Below are 12,182 nucleotides of genomic sequence, written 5' to 3'. Positions count from 1 at the left end.
CCTACGCACAAATATAACAATACATTTATATTTATAGAGGTAAATCAATCAATAATAGCGATAGACGTAGATAGCCGAACATATTTTACGCCTGACGAAAACGATCTAAATAAATGCGTGCAAAACAATGATCAATATGTTTGCGAACAGAATTATCCCGTACATCATTTAGACGAAGGAGCGCTATGCGAAGTACAAGCTTATGTACAATTAGAAACATACCATACACAAACAATTGTAATATTCGACACATACACACGAATACAACAATATGGATAGCGCTGAGTAATGTCAACTCATGGTTATACTCTACACGAACAAACCAACCGATCGAAATAACGTGCAAAAACGACGCAAAGCGAAAAATAGAAATAAAAGGAAGCGGACAAATCACATTAAAAGAAAAATGTAAATTAACAACACAAGACGTCATAATACGGACAAAAAAACCCGCGATAATAACGATCGTACAGACAAAGCTACCAGACTACAATCTTACGATGACATACAACAAACAAAACGAAAAAATGCACAATTGCAAATTGAGTTTTTTTAGATATTCTTTTTTTTGCGGATATTCTCTGTCATTGAAGGAAGTTGAATGTATACCAAAAAATTTACATTTTATAATTTCGTTATAATACAGAAAATCTATATACACACTAGATCCTGACTCTTATATGCCTAATTTCTTATTATTTTTTTCATATGTTAAGAATATTATGTCGATAAATTATACTTAAAGCATTATTGCATATATATTATATTGCTATGTTGCAGCAATATTATATTGCAATATTTCTGTAGGGGGACATTTTGTTGTTGCTGCAATATCATAACAATGTTGTAGCAACATTTCGCAACATGTTTTTGCAATGTTGCAGTCTTGCAGAAAAATGTTGCTGCAATGTTGTTGCAATCTTGCGGTGCTGTATGAGTTATTTATGATTTAATTTTTGTCTACTTATATATTGCAAAATACGTTTTTTAATAAATTTTAACTGATTTTCTGTCATAACAAAACATTTATTAAACTTTTAAAAATCTGTATTAATTTTCTTTAAAATATAACTTTATAATATTTTTTACTATACTAATGTACTCTCCGGACTCTGTATGCTCTACTCTGCGCATACGTTAACAGACAAGGATAGCCAGGTCACTTGACTTCGTCTCTTTCTAATTGCCCGATACTCTTTTAGTTGATTCTCGCCCTCTATTGGATCTTCTCTCTGATGAAGATTCGCTACGCTGTGAGTGAGCAGGTGAGTGAGTGAATGCGTGAATGAGTGGCCGAATAAGAGAGTGTATGAGAGTTGTGTAAAAGAGAGAAAGAGAGCGAGAAAAAAAGTGTATGCGTACATTGCGTGCGTGTGTATAAACGTCTCTCCCGCATTCTCTCCTTCCCTTCCTTTTCCTCCCTCTCTCTCTCTCTCTCTCTCTCTCTCTCTCTCTCTATCTGTCTCTTCCTTCTTTTTACGCACACACTCCGCCATACACACATCGCGTGTAGCAATCAGCTGATTGCAGCGTCCGACAGGCGGCGATCCGGAACAACTTTCGCTAAAGTGATGTTATTTTAAGAAGTACGCATTTCTGACGTAATTCTAAGACATTTTCTTCTTTACCAAAATTTTATTTAAAGCATAATTTTATGTTATAAAATAAAATAGTTAGCGACTCATGCGGTGGTAATCACGCGTCGGACGGTCAGCTTCGGCGCGTTGTGCCGCTCCTGGCCGCCTTCTGTACTCGACGCGTGATTTGCTAATTATTTTTATCTATAACTCAAAAATTACGCTTCAATTCAAATTTTGGTAAAAGAAAAATCGTCTTAGAATCGTATCAGGAATACGTCATTTTAAGGATGGAAGATTGTTCTGAAACACCCTATATATGAATATCAACTTTCATTGGAGTGTAATTTTAATCATCTGAGTGATTTAACATTTTCTGCACAATTTTTTTACTAACTTTTTTTACTTTTTTGCAATATTTTTGACATTATCTTCGACAAGATAAGAAATTCTAGTATTTTTTAGGATGTATGGTATGAGAGTTTCTTCTAATATACAACTTTATAAATCTTCTTTTTTTTTAAATGTGGCCTGCACATAATATCCTGCCTTTTGAAGTAATGCCGGAAACTACTTAATAAAGTAAAATTTCATTATTTGTTTATACATTAATCTACAGTCTACCGAAAAACGACATGCGTTCCAATAACACTAAAGAGTAAACAAATACTTTTAAGAATGTTTTTGGAAAAGTTTGGAAAACATTTTTAAAAACATTAAAATAGTAAGTTAAATCATTTTTTATTTATTGAGAAAAGACCTAAATTTTAACATTTAAAAAATGTTTTTTAGATGTATATAAATCCATTATACAAAGAATTATTTTTTATTTTAAAAAAATTTATTTTACATTTAAAACTCATCTTCTTTTTAATAAAAAGACATTTATATTAAAAAATTTATTTTTAATATATAATAATTTCATACATATAAGATTTTATCACACAGATACGCATGCATTCGCTTATGCGTGTGTGAGGGAGATATAAAATGTTACATATGGTATATTAAATCATTAAATATTAAATATTAAAATTACGTTTTTTAAACATAATAAAATCATGAGTTTTAAATGTGAAATAAATCTTTTGAAATATTTTGCACATATTACATGTTTTTTATTTTATTACTTAACACGGTGTACTTTAAAAATTTTTAATTAAATTTTATTAAAAAAAATTATTTAAGATTTTTAAAACCGTTTCTTTATTTTTCACAAAATTCAACTTATTTATTTATAAAATAGTTTTGACATTTTTAAGAATCCGATTTATGTCGTGTTTGATGTTATTTTAATTGCAAAAATTTTATGAATCCATTAAAATAATTTTTAAACGGATAAAATGTAAAATATAAAAGTTTTTAATGATTTATATATAAATTTAAATATCTTATGAAATAAAAACTAAGACTTTTATTTCTTCTTTTATCTTTTTGAAAGTAATTATAACGGACTTATGAGATTTTGACGGTTAAAATGACATCAAATACGATATAATTCGGGTAATTTTTACTTAGATAAGTAAAAAAATTTTTTGATTTGCATCTAATTGAAATTCATTCGAATATTGTATTATTTTAATTGCAAAAATCTGTATCCGAATATATGGTGTTATCTTAATCGCAAAAATCTTATTAATTAGATCAGTAAAATTACGCTCAAAAAGATAAAATAAAAAATATAAAAATTTTATAAAAGTTTTTATATATTCGATAGGTGCACTCCGAAACGTTTGATGGAGTAATTAGAGCGAAGAATCTTGATCTTTGAAGCGAAAATAGCGTCAAGCGGAGCGCACCTATTGTTATATGTTTATTTTCTAAAGATACTTATTGTAGTATTATTAATTATCTTATTGTTTTAATTATGTTTGTGTAAATTTGTATATAATAGTCTTTAATGTGAATAGGTGCGTACTATAGGGCATACAACCGAATTTATAAATTAAAAAATTAATTAAATTAATAATAAGTAAAAATATTAGGTATACAACTTTGTTTCCGCCGTTTTCCTATAGATGGCTTTAGCGGTAAGTAGTGGTTGAAATAAATAGACGTCATGCAATAAACTTGGACATCTGTCAACATAACCCCATAGAAACATTAGTCGATTTGTGTCTGCATCATAAAGTTATTCTCGATTGAAAATGTCAGTTTGCAAAATTCTCGTCATTTGCGGGAGGTTTTAATTTTCTGCTTCAATATGAAGAAATCTGCGGCTGAGGCTCATCGAATGCTCTCAAATACTTATGGTGAAGCCGCTATTAGTGAAAGAACGTGTCGTGAGTGGTTTCAACGCTTCAAGAAAGGTGATTTTCAGGTCGAAGACCGGCATAGCGGTGGAAGAGAGAAGGTTTTCAAAGATGCAGAATTGAAGACATTACTTAATGAAGACTCGAGTCAAAGTCAAAAAGAATTGGCACGATCATTGGGAGTGACTCAACAAGCAATAATCAGTTTTTTACAATAAAGCCTCGAATTTCGAAAAAAACGGCGGAAGCAAAGTTGTACTAATAAATTAATAATAAAAAGCTATAAATTAAAAGCATAATTTGATTAAAATGCATAATTGTTTAAATGCTTGATACTTTTGTTCTAAGAATAAGAAAAAAAGTAAAGTAATTTATCGCAGATATTTTCTACATTATATTCAATTAAGACTAAAAAAAATTTATTTTAGAAAATTTATTTCATTGCACATGCGGATATATCTAAAAATACTTTATTTTAAATAAATATTTTAAATAAATATAATTATTAAATACTTTGCTGCAAATTTCCTAAGTAAAGATTGAGAACGTAGTTACTGCATTGGCCGCTAACCACAGTCTGATATTGAAACCAGTGAGAAATGCCAGTCTCGCCTTAACCCGAGCCTTCGGCTATGTGTTTATTAATCTGTGGCATAACCATAAGCAGAGAGAAGCCTGATGTGGGGAGCATACACTTTTGCGTAAGCGCATAATCAGAAGCATAAGGAATTTGATTAGTCAATTTCCTTATGCTTATGGTTATGCGCTTATGTAAAAGTGTGTGCTCCCCGCTTGAGTGGTCATGCCAGCATTTTTCGTACGATAGCTTTCGGTTCCGTACAGCAGCGCCTCTACATCCATTTTACAGACGCTTGAAACTATATGGCCACGTCCACTTTCGGTGGCATGATAAAAACAACCAATTGGTTTATGTCCATGCTACGTCACTTTGCGATACTGTCGGTCTTGGTTCATGTCCGTGCTACATCCACTTTTTGATATTGTCGATACTGGTAGTGCACCGATCGCTAGACAAAGAGATGATTGCGCCGTCTCTCTTTCATCGCGTATGTGTATAGCGTCCGTGAAGATACAAATGCCGATACATTGAGCACACGGTTGCGATTGTTGGGAGATAATGTCAGATAAGAAGCGACAACCGCGTGCTATTTTTGTTCCTTTAGCGCGTAGTCTGATACGGGCATTATGTTCACTCCTTTACCTTCTTTATGCACACGAGCGAGTGCATAAAGGCCATCACACACAAAATTCCGTAAGGACATAAAGGTGTCATTAATACATGGTAGCGTTGAGCGTCTGCGTCTGCACAGAAATCATTGCGCAGGAATGTGAATGAGATAGATTCCAGTTTCTTACGGCTAATAGCATGATAAGTGATATGAATTTGGTCGAGATAAAAAAAATTATGTTCTGATACACATTAATAATACTAAAAATTGATATTTATTTATATACAATAGATATTATTATTATTAAACAAAATATATATATAAAATATATATAAAACGTTACTATCCCCCAGCAGAATATTAGAATCTAATCAAGAATTACGGGATATAATTTTCATTTTTTTCCCTGCATGTTTATAACATGCTGCTCCTTTGAATAATTTCCTATTTTTAACACTAGTTTTTCAAACTATGTCATTTTGTGATTTGTAAATCTCTTTTTGTGTTTTATTTATTTGAATATTTCAACTATCCAAAATCTCTTGCTGCTTTTGTATTTTAATTTTATTTTAATTTACATTGCCAGAGTAATAACGTTTTATAATATATTTTTGATTAATAATAATAATAACACACACATACACACACATACACAGCTATTACATAATAAAATTAATAAAATAAATATATTTCTGGGCAACAATATTTTGCGCAGACGCTTAACGCTCGATGCTCGATGCTTGACTTTGCCATGAAAAGGCACCTTAAGACGTAAGCGTAAAGCTCGTATCAGATTATATATTGAGATTGAATTTGACCAATCAGAATAGGGGAATTTTAGTCCCTTTTATCCTGATTGGTCAAATTTCAATCTTCAATCGTAGTCTAATACGGGCTTAAGAATTGATTGGGATTGACCAATCTCAATCAAGTATTGAGCTTTCCGTAAAAGTGAAACGGTTACGAAGAGTCAAATACTCGATTGGGATTGGTTCATTTTCTTACGCTTACGTCTTATGTCCTTACGGAATTTTGTGTGTGATGGCCTTAAACCGGGGAGCACACACTTTTGTATAAGCGCATAACCACAAGCATAAAGCCGGTATCAGATTACGCATTGAAAATTGAAGATTTAATATTAAAGATTAGAATTTGACTGATCAGAACAAAAGGAATTAAAATTTCTTTCTCCTGATTGGTCAAATTTTTATCTTCAATCTTTAATCTCAATCTTCAATGCGTAATATGATAAGGCCGTATTACACTACGGACTACGGGTTGCAGGTTCGGTTGCGGTTGGGGTTACGATTGATGGCTGCGGATTGACCAATTGGAGCAAAGCAGCTTGCCGGCTGATTGGTTAATCTGCAATTGACAACTGTAACCTTAACCGCAACCGAGCCCGCAACTCGTAATGTAATACACTTTTGGATGTGGCCCAATAGACTAATATTTTCCGCGTAAAGAAGAATTCACATCTTGACAGAAAAGGAGAAAGCAGAAAAGCAGAGGCCAATCAGAATTCGCGCTAGAAAAGCAATGTACTGCTTACTATCAGTGTAAGTTCTGATTGGTTTCTGTGAATTTTTCCTAATGCGTATCACGTAACCAATGAAAGTCATTACATGTTTTCTACCACGTAGAATAGAAAATCTGATTGGTTACGCGATACGCGTTATGGCTCCTGCAACCAGCGCGATGACGCGACGCACGATATCCAATGAGAGCTTTGTTTTTTCCGAAAAGTAGAGCTCTCATTGGATATCGCGCGTCCCGCGTTGTGTCATACGCTGATTTGCAAAAGTCATTAAGATGCCTTTACATGGCAGCGTCAAGCGTCGAGCGTCGAGCATCGAGCGTTAAGCGTCTGCGCAGAATATTGTTGTCCAGAATTATATTATTTGTTTATTTTATTATATAACAGATATGTGTGTGTGTTATTATTATTAATCAAAAATATATTATAAAACGTTACTATTCTGGCAGTGTAAATTAAAATAAAATAAAAATACAAATGCTGCAAGAGATTTTGGGTGGTTGAAATATTCAAATAAATAAGACAACAAAAAAGGAGTCACATATGACAAAATAACACAGTTTGAAAAACTATTGTTAAGAGTTTGTTCCCACTGAGCGCGTCACACGTCGCGTTATAAGCAACGCGACGGCAGTTCAAGAGATGGCGTTTTTTATTATTCACACAGAACGCGTCGCAAATCAACGCTTGCGCAGAATGTATTAGTTCGCCAGGTTATTGGTTGCAATGTAAATGTTAACAGAGACTATGTTTACACGTCACTCCTAATCGGGTTTAATAACATTGTTCTAAGACTGGCCAATCACAGTCATTCCATTCTTTAGAGGAATAGCTATGATTGGTCAGTTTCACAACTACGGATGTTATTAAACCCGATTAAGGGTGTCGTGTAACAGAGCTCAGAAATATAACCTTTAAATTAAAATATAGTACAAATAAAATCTATTTCTGATTACACCTGTTTTTTGTAAAATAGTATATGACACCTGTAAACATTAAAACAGTATTAAATATCGGAGATTGAAACAGAATGAATATAATATGTATATATAAAATTGTTATTATCAAAATTTTTAAAGTTACTTTTTTCTATATTGCTAATTATATCCCTGGCGAGACATGGTGGTCATGACCAGCAATGGCGATCGCGAGAATGTCGAGCAATCAAACGAACCAACTCGACGCGTCGCGTAAGAAAGTCGCGTCGGAGATGATAAAACAGACGTTTTAATTAGCTACCTCGTAACGCGACGCATGACGCAACGCGTGACGCGCTTAGTGGGAACTCCACCTAAAAGCAAGAAATGATTTAAAGGAGCAATATGTCATAAATATGCAGAAAAGGAATTATGAAAATTACATCTCTTAATCCTTAATTAGATTCTAATATTCTGCTAAGGGATAGTAAAATTTTATATATATTTTGTTTAATAATAATACTTATTGTGTATAATGTAAATAAATATTAATTTTTAGTATTAGTAATGTGTATCAGAACATAATTTCTTTTATCTCGACCGAATTCATATCATTCATCATGTTATTAGCCGCAAGAAACTGGAATCTATCTTATTCAGATTCCTGCGTAATGATTTCTGTATAGACGCAGACGCTCGACGCTCGATACTCGATGGTACCATGTAATATGGCACCTTTACACGAAAAATATCATTCTATGGAGTCGTACTTTAAGGAAATTGATTGGTTTATTTCACAGACTTCTATATAATACTAGACCGCTAACTCCCTTATATACTGACCGAAAAATTGACCCCAAAAAATATGTATCACGTATGAGAAGTAAATATCTACACATGCGTGACCTAACTAGGAATCATGTGTATGTGCTATGTACATGTGTTGTGTACATACTTTTTGGGGCCATGTATTTCGTAGGAGTTAGCGGTCTAGTATACCACATATAGAAGTCTGTGGCCCATTTTCTTATGCATAACGAAATTGACCAATCAATTTTCTTATGCTTATGATTATGCGCTTATATAAAAGTGTGTCCTCCCCGCTTAATAGTCCGTATCAGACTATGCATTGAAAATTGAAGATTGAAGATTAAGGCTACGTTCAGACAAGGTGGATCCGTCCGCGCGGATTCTGCGGGAATGAAACCGCGCGGTATCGAGTTGTATGGTTTCTTTATATTTGTTCACACGTATTCGCGCGGTCTCCGCCGATCGACCGCGAAAAAGTCGGTCCCGCGCGGATTCCGCGCGACTCGAATTATACAAAAATTGCTTAGAGAGCGTTCCCTTGGTGGATTTCACGCAGTTTGGATTATGCAAAACACTTCAATAACTTTTCGAAAAGCATAAAATGTCCGTCGAGCGTTTTGATGCAAAATTTTTTATTGATGAAGTGGAAAAAAGATCCGCAATATGCAACATGAAATATGAAAATTACTCCAATAAAATCAAATAAAAACAAGCTTGGAAAGAATTGGTCGAAATATTCGCGGATGCTGAAGATTCATTGGAAAAAAGACCATACTTGATAAGATCACAATCAGACGCGTCGCGTGGTTTCCGCGAATCCTGAACAGCTACCATTTTCCACGCGGATCAAACTGCGCGGACGCATCCGCGCGGAAATTGCCTTGTCTGAACATAGCCTAAAGATTGGAATTTGACTAATCAGAACAAAAGGGACTAAAATTTCTTTATTTCGATTAGTAAAATTTCAATCTTGAATCTTGAATCTTAATCTTCAATGCGTAATCTGATACGGGCTTTACGATTCCCGTTCTTACCGACACACTCCTACATCTTATTTGCACTTTCGCATTCGACTGTCCCCTGAACTCCCCAATTGTCCCCCGCACGACGTGCAATAGCGTTGCGCACGGATTGTGCATGCTCACGTGCAAGCGCACAATGTCATTCGAATCGCCACGCGCGTCAGTCCCACTGATCTATATATCTGGACTGCCGATCGCCTTTTTTTTTTAGGATTAAAAGCGTCCCCAAATGGACGCCGCCATCTTATCCGGCAATTTGCCTCCGAGCGTGGGAAATTCAAATGAGTTTGACTGAAACTACGGTCTATGTAAAGCCTGCATCATACGGTACAATTTTTCGTACTGATTTTGTTAATTTATTCGTTGCGTGCTGTTTGGTGAAGTATTCTACGTGTTCCAATCATAAGAGTGTTACTAGTTTTGGCTTCACACGTGCAGATTATCTTACGTGTTGGGTTAATATTTATAAGTTATAAGATTTCTAGAGATTTCAACAAAATTCTTCAAGATTCTAAAAATCTTCTATTGTAGATAATAGCCAATGATTGCTTATCTAGTCAAGATACGATCCTCTAGATAATAGCCAATGATTGCTTATCTAGTCAAGATATGATTCAAGATATTTATTGTGGAAGAATTAATAAAATTTTTAAAATTTTATTAGATTAGGAAATCTGTAATTTTTAATTAATTATATACATATTCAATTAATATCACCATAATTATAAATAAAATACATAAATACTTATATATATTTATAACTTTTGTCTTTACATTTATTATTATTTTGCGTTTTTGCGTTTTGCGTTTTTGCGTTTTTGTTGTAGTATCATCTGCAGCTAGCAACAAAACCATAGTGAAATATAACACCGAATCTATTACCAAAAACTAGCATGCTAGCACGCACAACAACACGCAGCACATAATATTTCAAGTTGCATAGCCATTATAATTGCTAGCAAATGTCTCGCGATCTAGTAAGCAAAATCGTACCGTGTGCCGCAGGCTTAAGACTGTAACCATAAACTATGTTTACATGTCACCTCTAATCGGGTTTAATAACATCCGTAATTCTAAGGTAGACCAATCACAGGCATTCCATTCTTCAGAGGAATAGCTGTGATCGGCCAGTTTCACAACTATGGATGTTATTAAACCCGGTTAAGAGTGCCGTGTAACAGAGCTTATAGACATAATATATCTAGACTTTATCGGTCTAGATATATTATGTCTATAGTTTGACTTTATTTAAGGAGTGGGGGTAGAGATGTACATAGAAAAGGACATATTCTGTTTCGTGTTCCTTGCGTTCTCTTTCGTTCACACATAGCATAGCGCTCTCTTTCATCATGCTACGTGCGAGCGAGAGAGAACGCAAGGAGCACGAAATAGAGTATGTCCTTTTCTACGTGCACCTTGGCTCCCATTCTTCATCACTCGGTTCAGATATACTATATCTATAACTGTAACTGAAACTTACGTTTACGTAACATTTTTGCTATTATTAATTTAAAAAATCAGGATTAAACAATGAAATAGGTCATAAAATAGATCAAAATATTATAAGATTTTATGTTTAATAAGACAATAATTCTTTATTCATTCAATAAAGGTTCCCATGTTTTAATTGCGATAATACAATCAACTTGTCATGATTCGAGAAATTTTGGATTATTTTTTAATATTTACTATTTCATTTAATCATTTAATCATTCAATCATTTTTTGTGGGTCTTATAAATAAAATATTTGCAAATATAGAGAATGTTACCATAGTTGGACCTTTCTTTTCGTATGCAGCTGTTACAAAGTTAAAACGAAAGTTAAAAGTTAAAAAATTTTTAAAAAGTTTATTAAGCGGTATCACTTAGAATTTAGAGCATATATATAATTTGCACTTATTGGTATCATTTAGAGCACCATCACGCATGCGCGCACCTCGGGCGTGTAAAATGGCGGACCTTCAATTGGGTACATCGCCAGCATAAAGGAAGAGTAAGGAGAGTTATTTCGATAGTGTAGAAAAGAAAAAAGTTGGTCACGAAAAATGTTCCTTATGTGGCCAGGTTTGCCAAATGGAATAATTTGGACCATTTTGTCGTCATCTGGAATATTCGTATACGTATAGTGTTACGTTTAGTTGTGGTAATAATTAGTAAGTAGTGTGTCATCCAACACATTTACTGATCACTAATACAATTAAACATAACACTATATATGTATGAGTACTCAAGATGATGACGAATTGGTCCAAGTTATTCTATTTGGCAAACCTGGCCACATACGGAACATTTTTGATGCCATTTTCCAATCTAGCTAGATAACTCTCCTTACTCTTCCTTCATGATCGCCAAGAGGATACAGATATATAGATCAGTGGTCAGTTCCTTCTGGATCGCAGACAGAATAGGCACGTTCAGGAGACATAATCGTTGAGCATCGTCTTGTCAACATTCGACATTGATTTGTTGATTCTAAAAGTAAGAACCAATCACGTTCGATTGATACTGTTGTGAACGGTTGTGTCTTCTAAACGCAGCCAATAAAAAAGAGAGAGATAGAGATATCGACTGATGCCTTCCTAAAGAAAAAACAACTTGCATGGGTTTTCTTTTTCAGAATTTCAGAATTAGCTGTTATGATCTGCTAAACTGAACACAAATATTTTTATGCTTCAAGGTCGAAAAAACAGTAATAAATGTAAAGTATTTTTAAAACGAGGATATATACAAGATGTCCGACAAGTAAGTGACAAACGAAAGGTGGAGATAGATTGGATTTTTTTTATAACGCTTAATAAAGTAGTCATTTATTGATTAAGTCTGCTCAATCAGGACTTTTCGATTCAGTTTGATTCAATCTATCTTCACCTTTCATT

Source organism: Polyergus mexicanus, unplaced genomic scaffold (genome assembly GCF_030449975.1).
Source record: "Polyergus mexicanus isolate NDT 795.1 unplaced genomic scaffold, iyPolMexi1.0 SCAF_7, whole genome shotgun sequence".
Classification (NCBI taxonomy): domain Eukaryota; kingdom Metazoa; phylum Arthropoda; class Insecta; order Hymenoptera; family Formicidae; genus Polyergus; species Polyergus mexicanus.
This window is presented reverse-complemented; position numbering follows the sequence as displayed.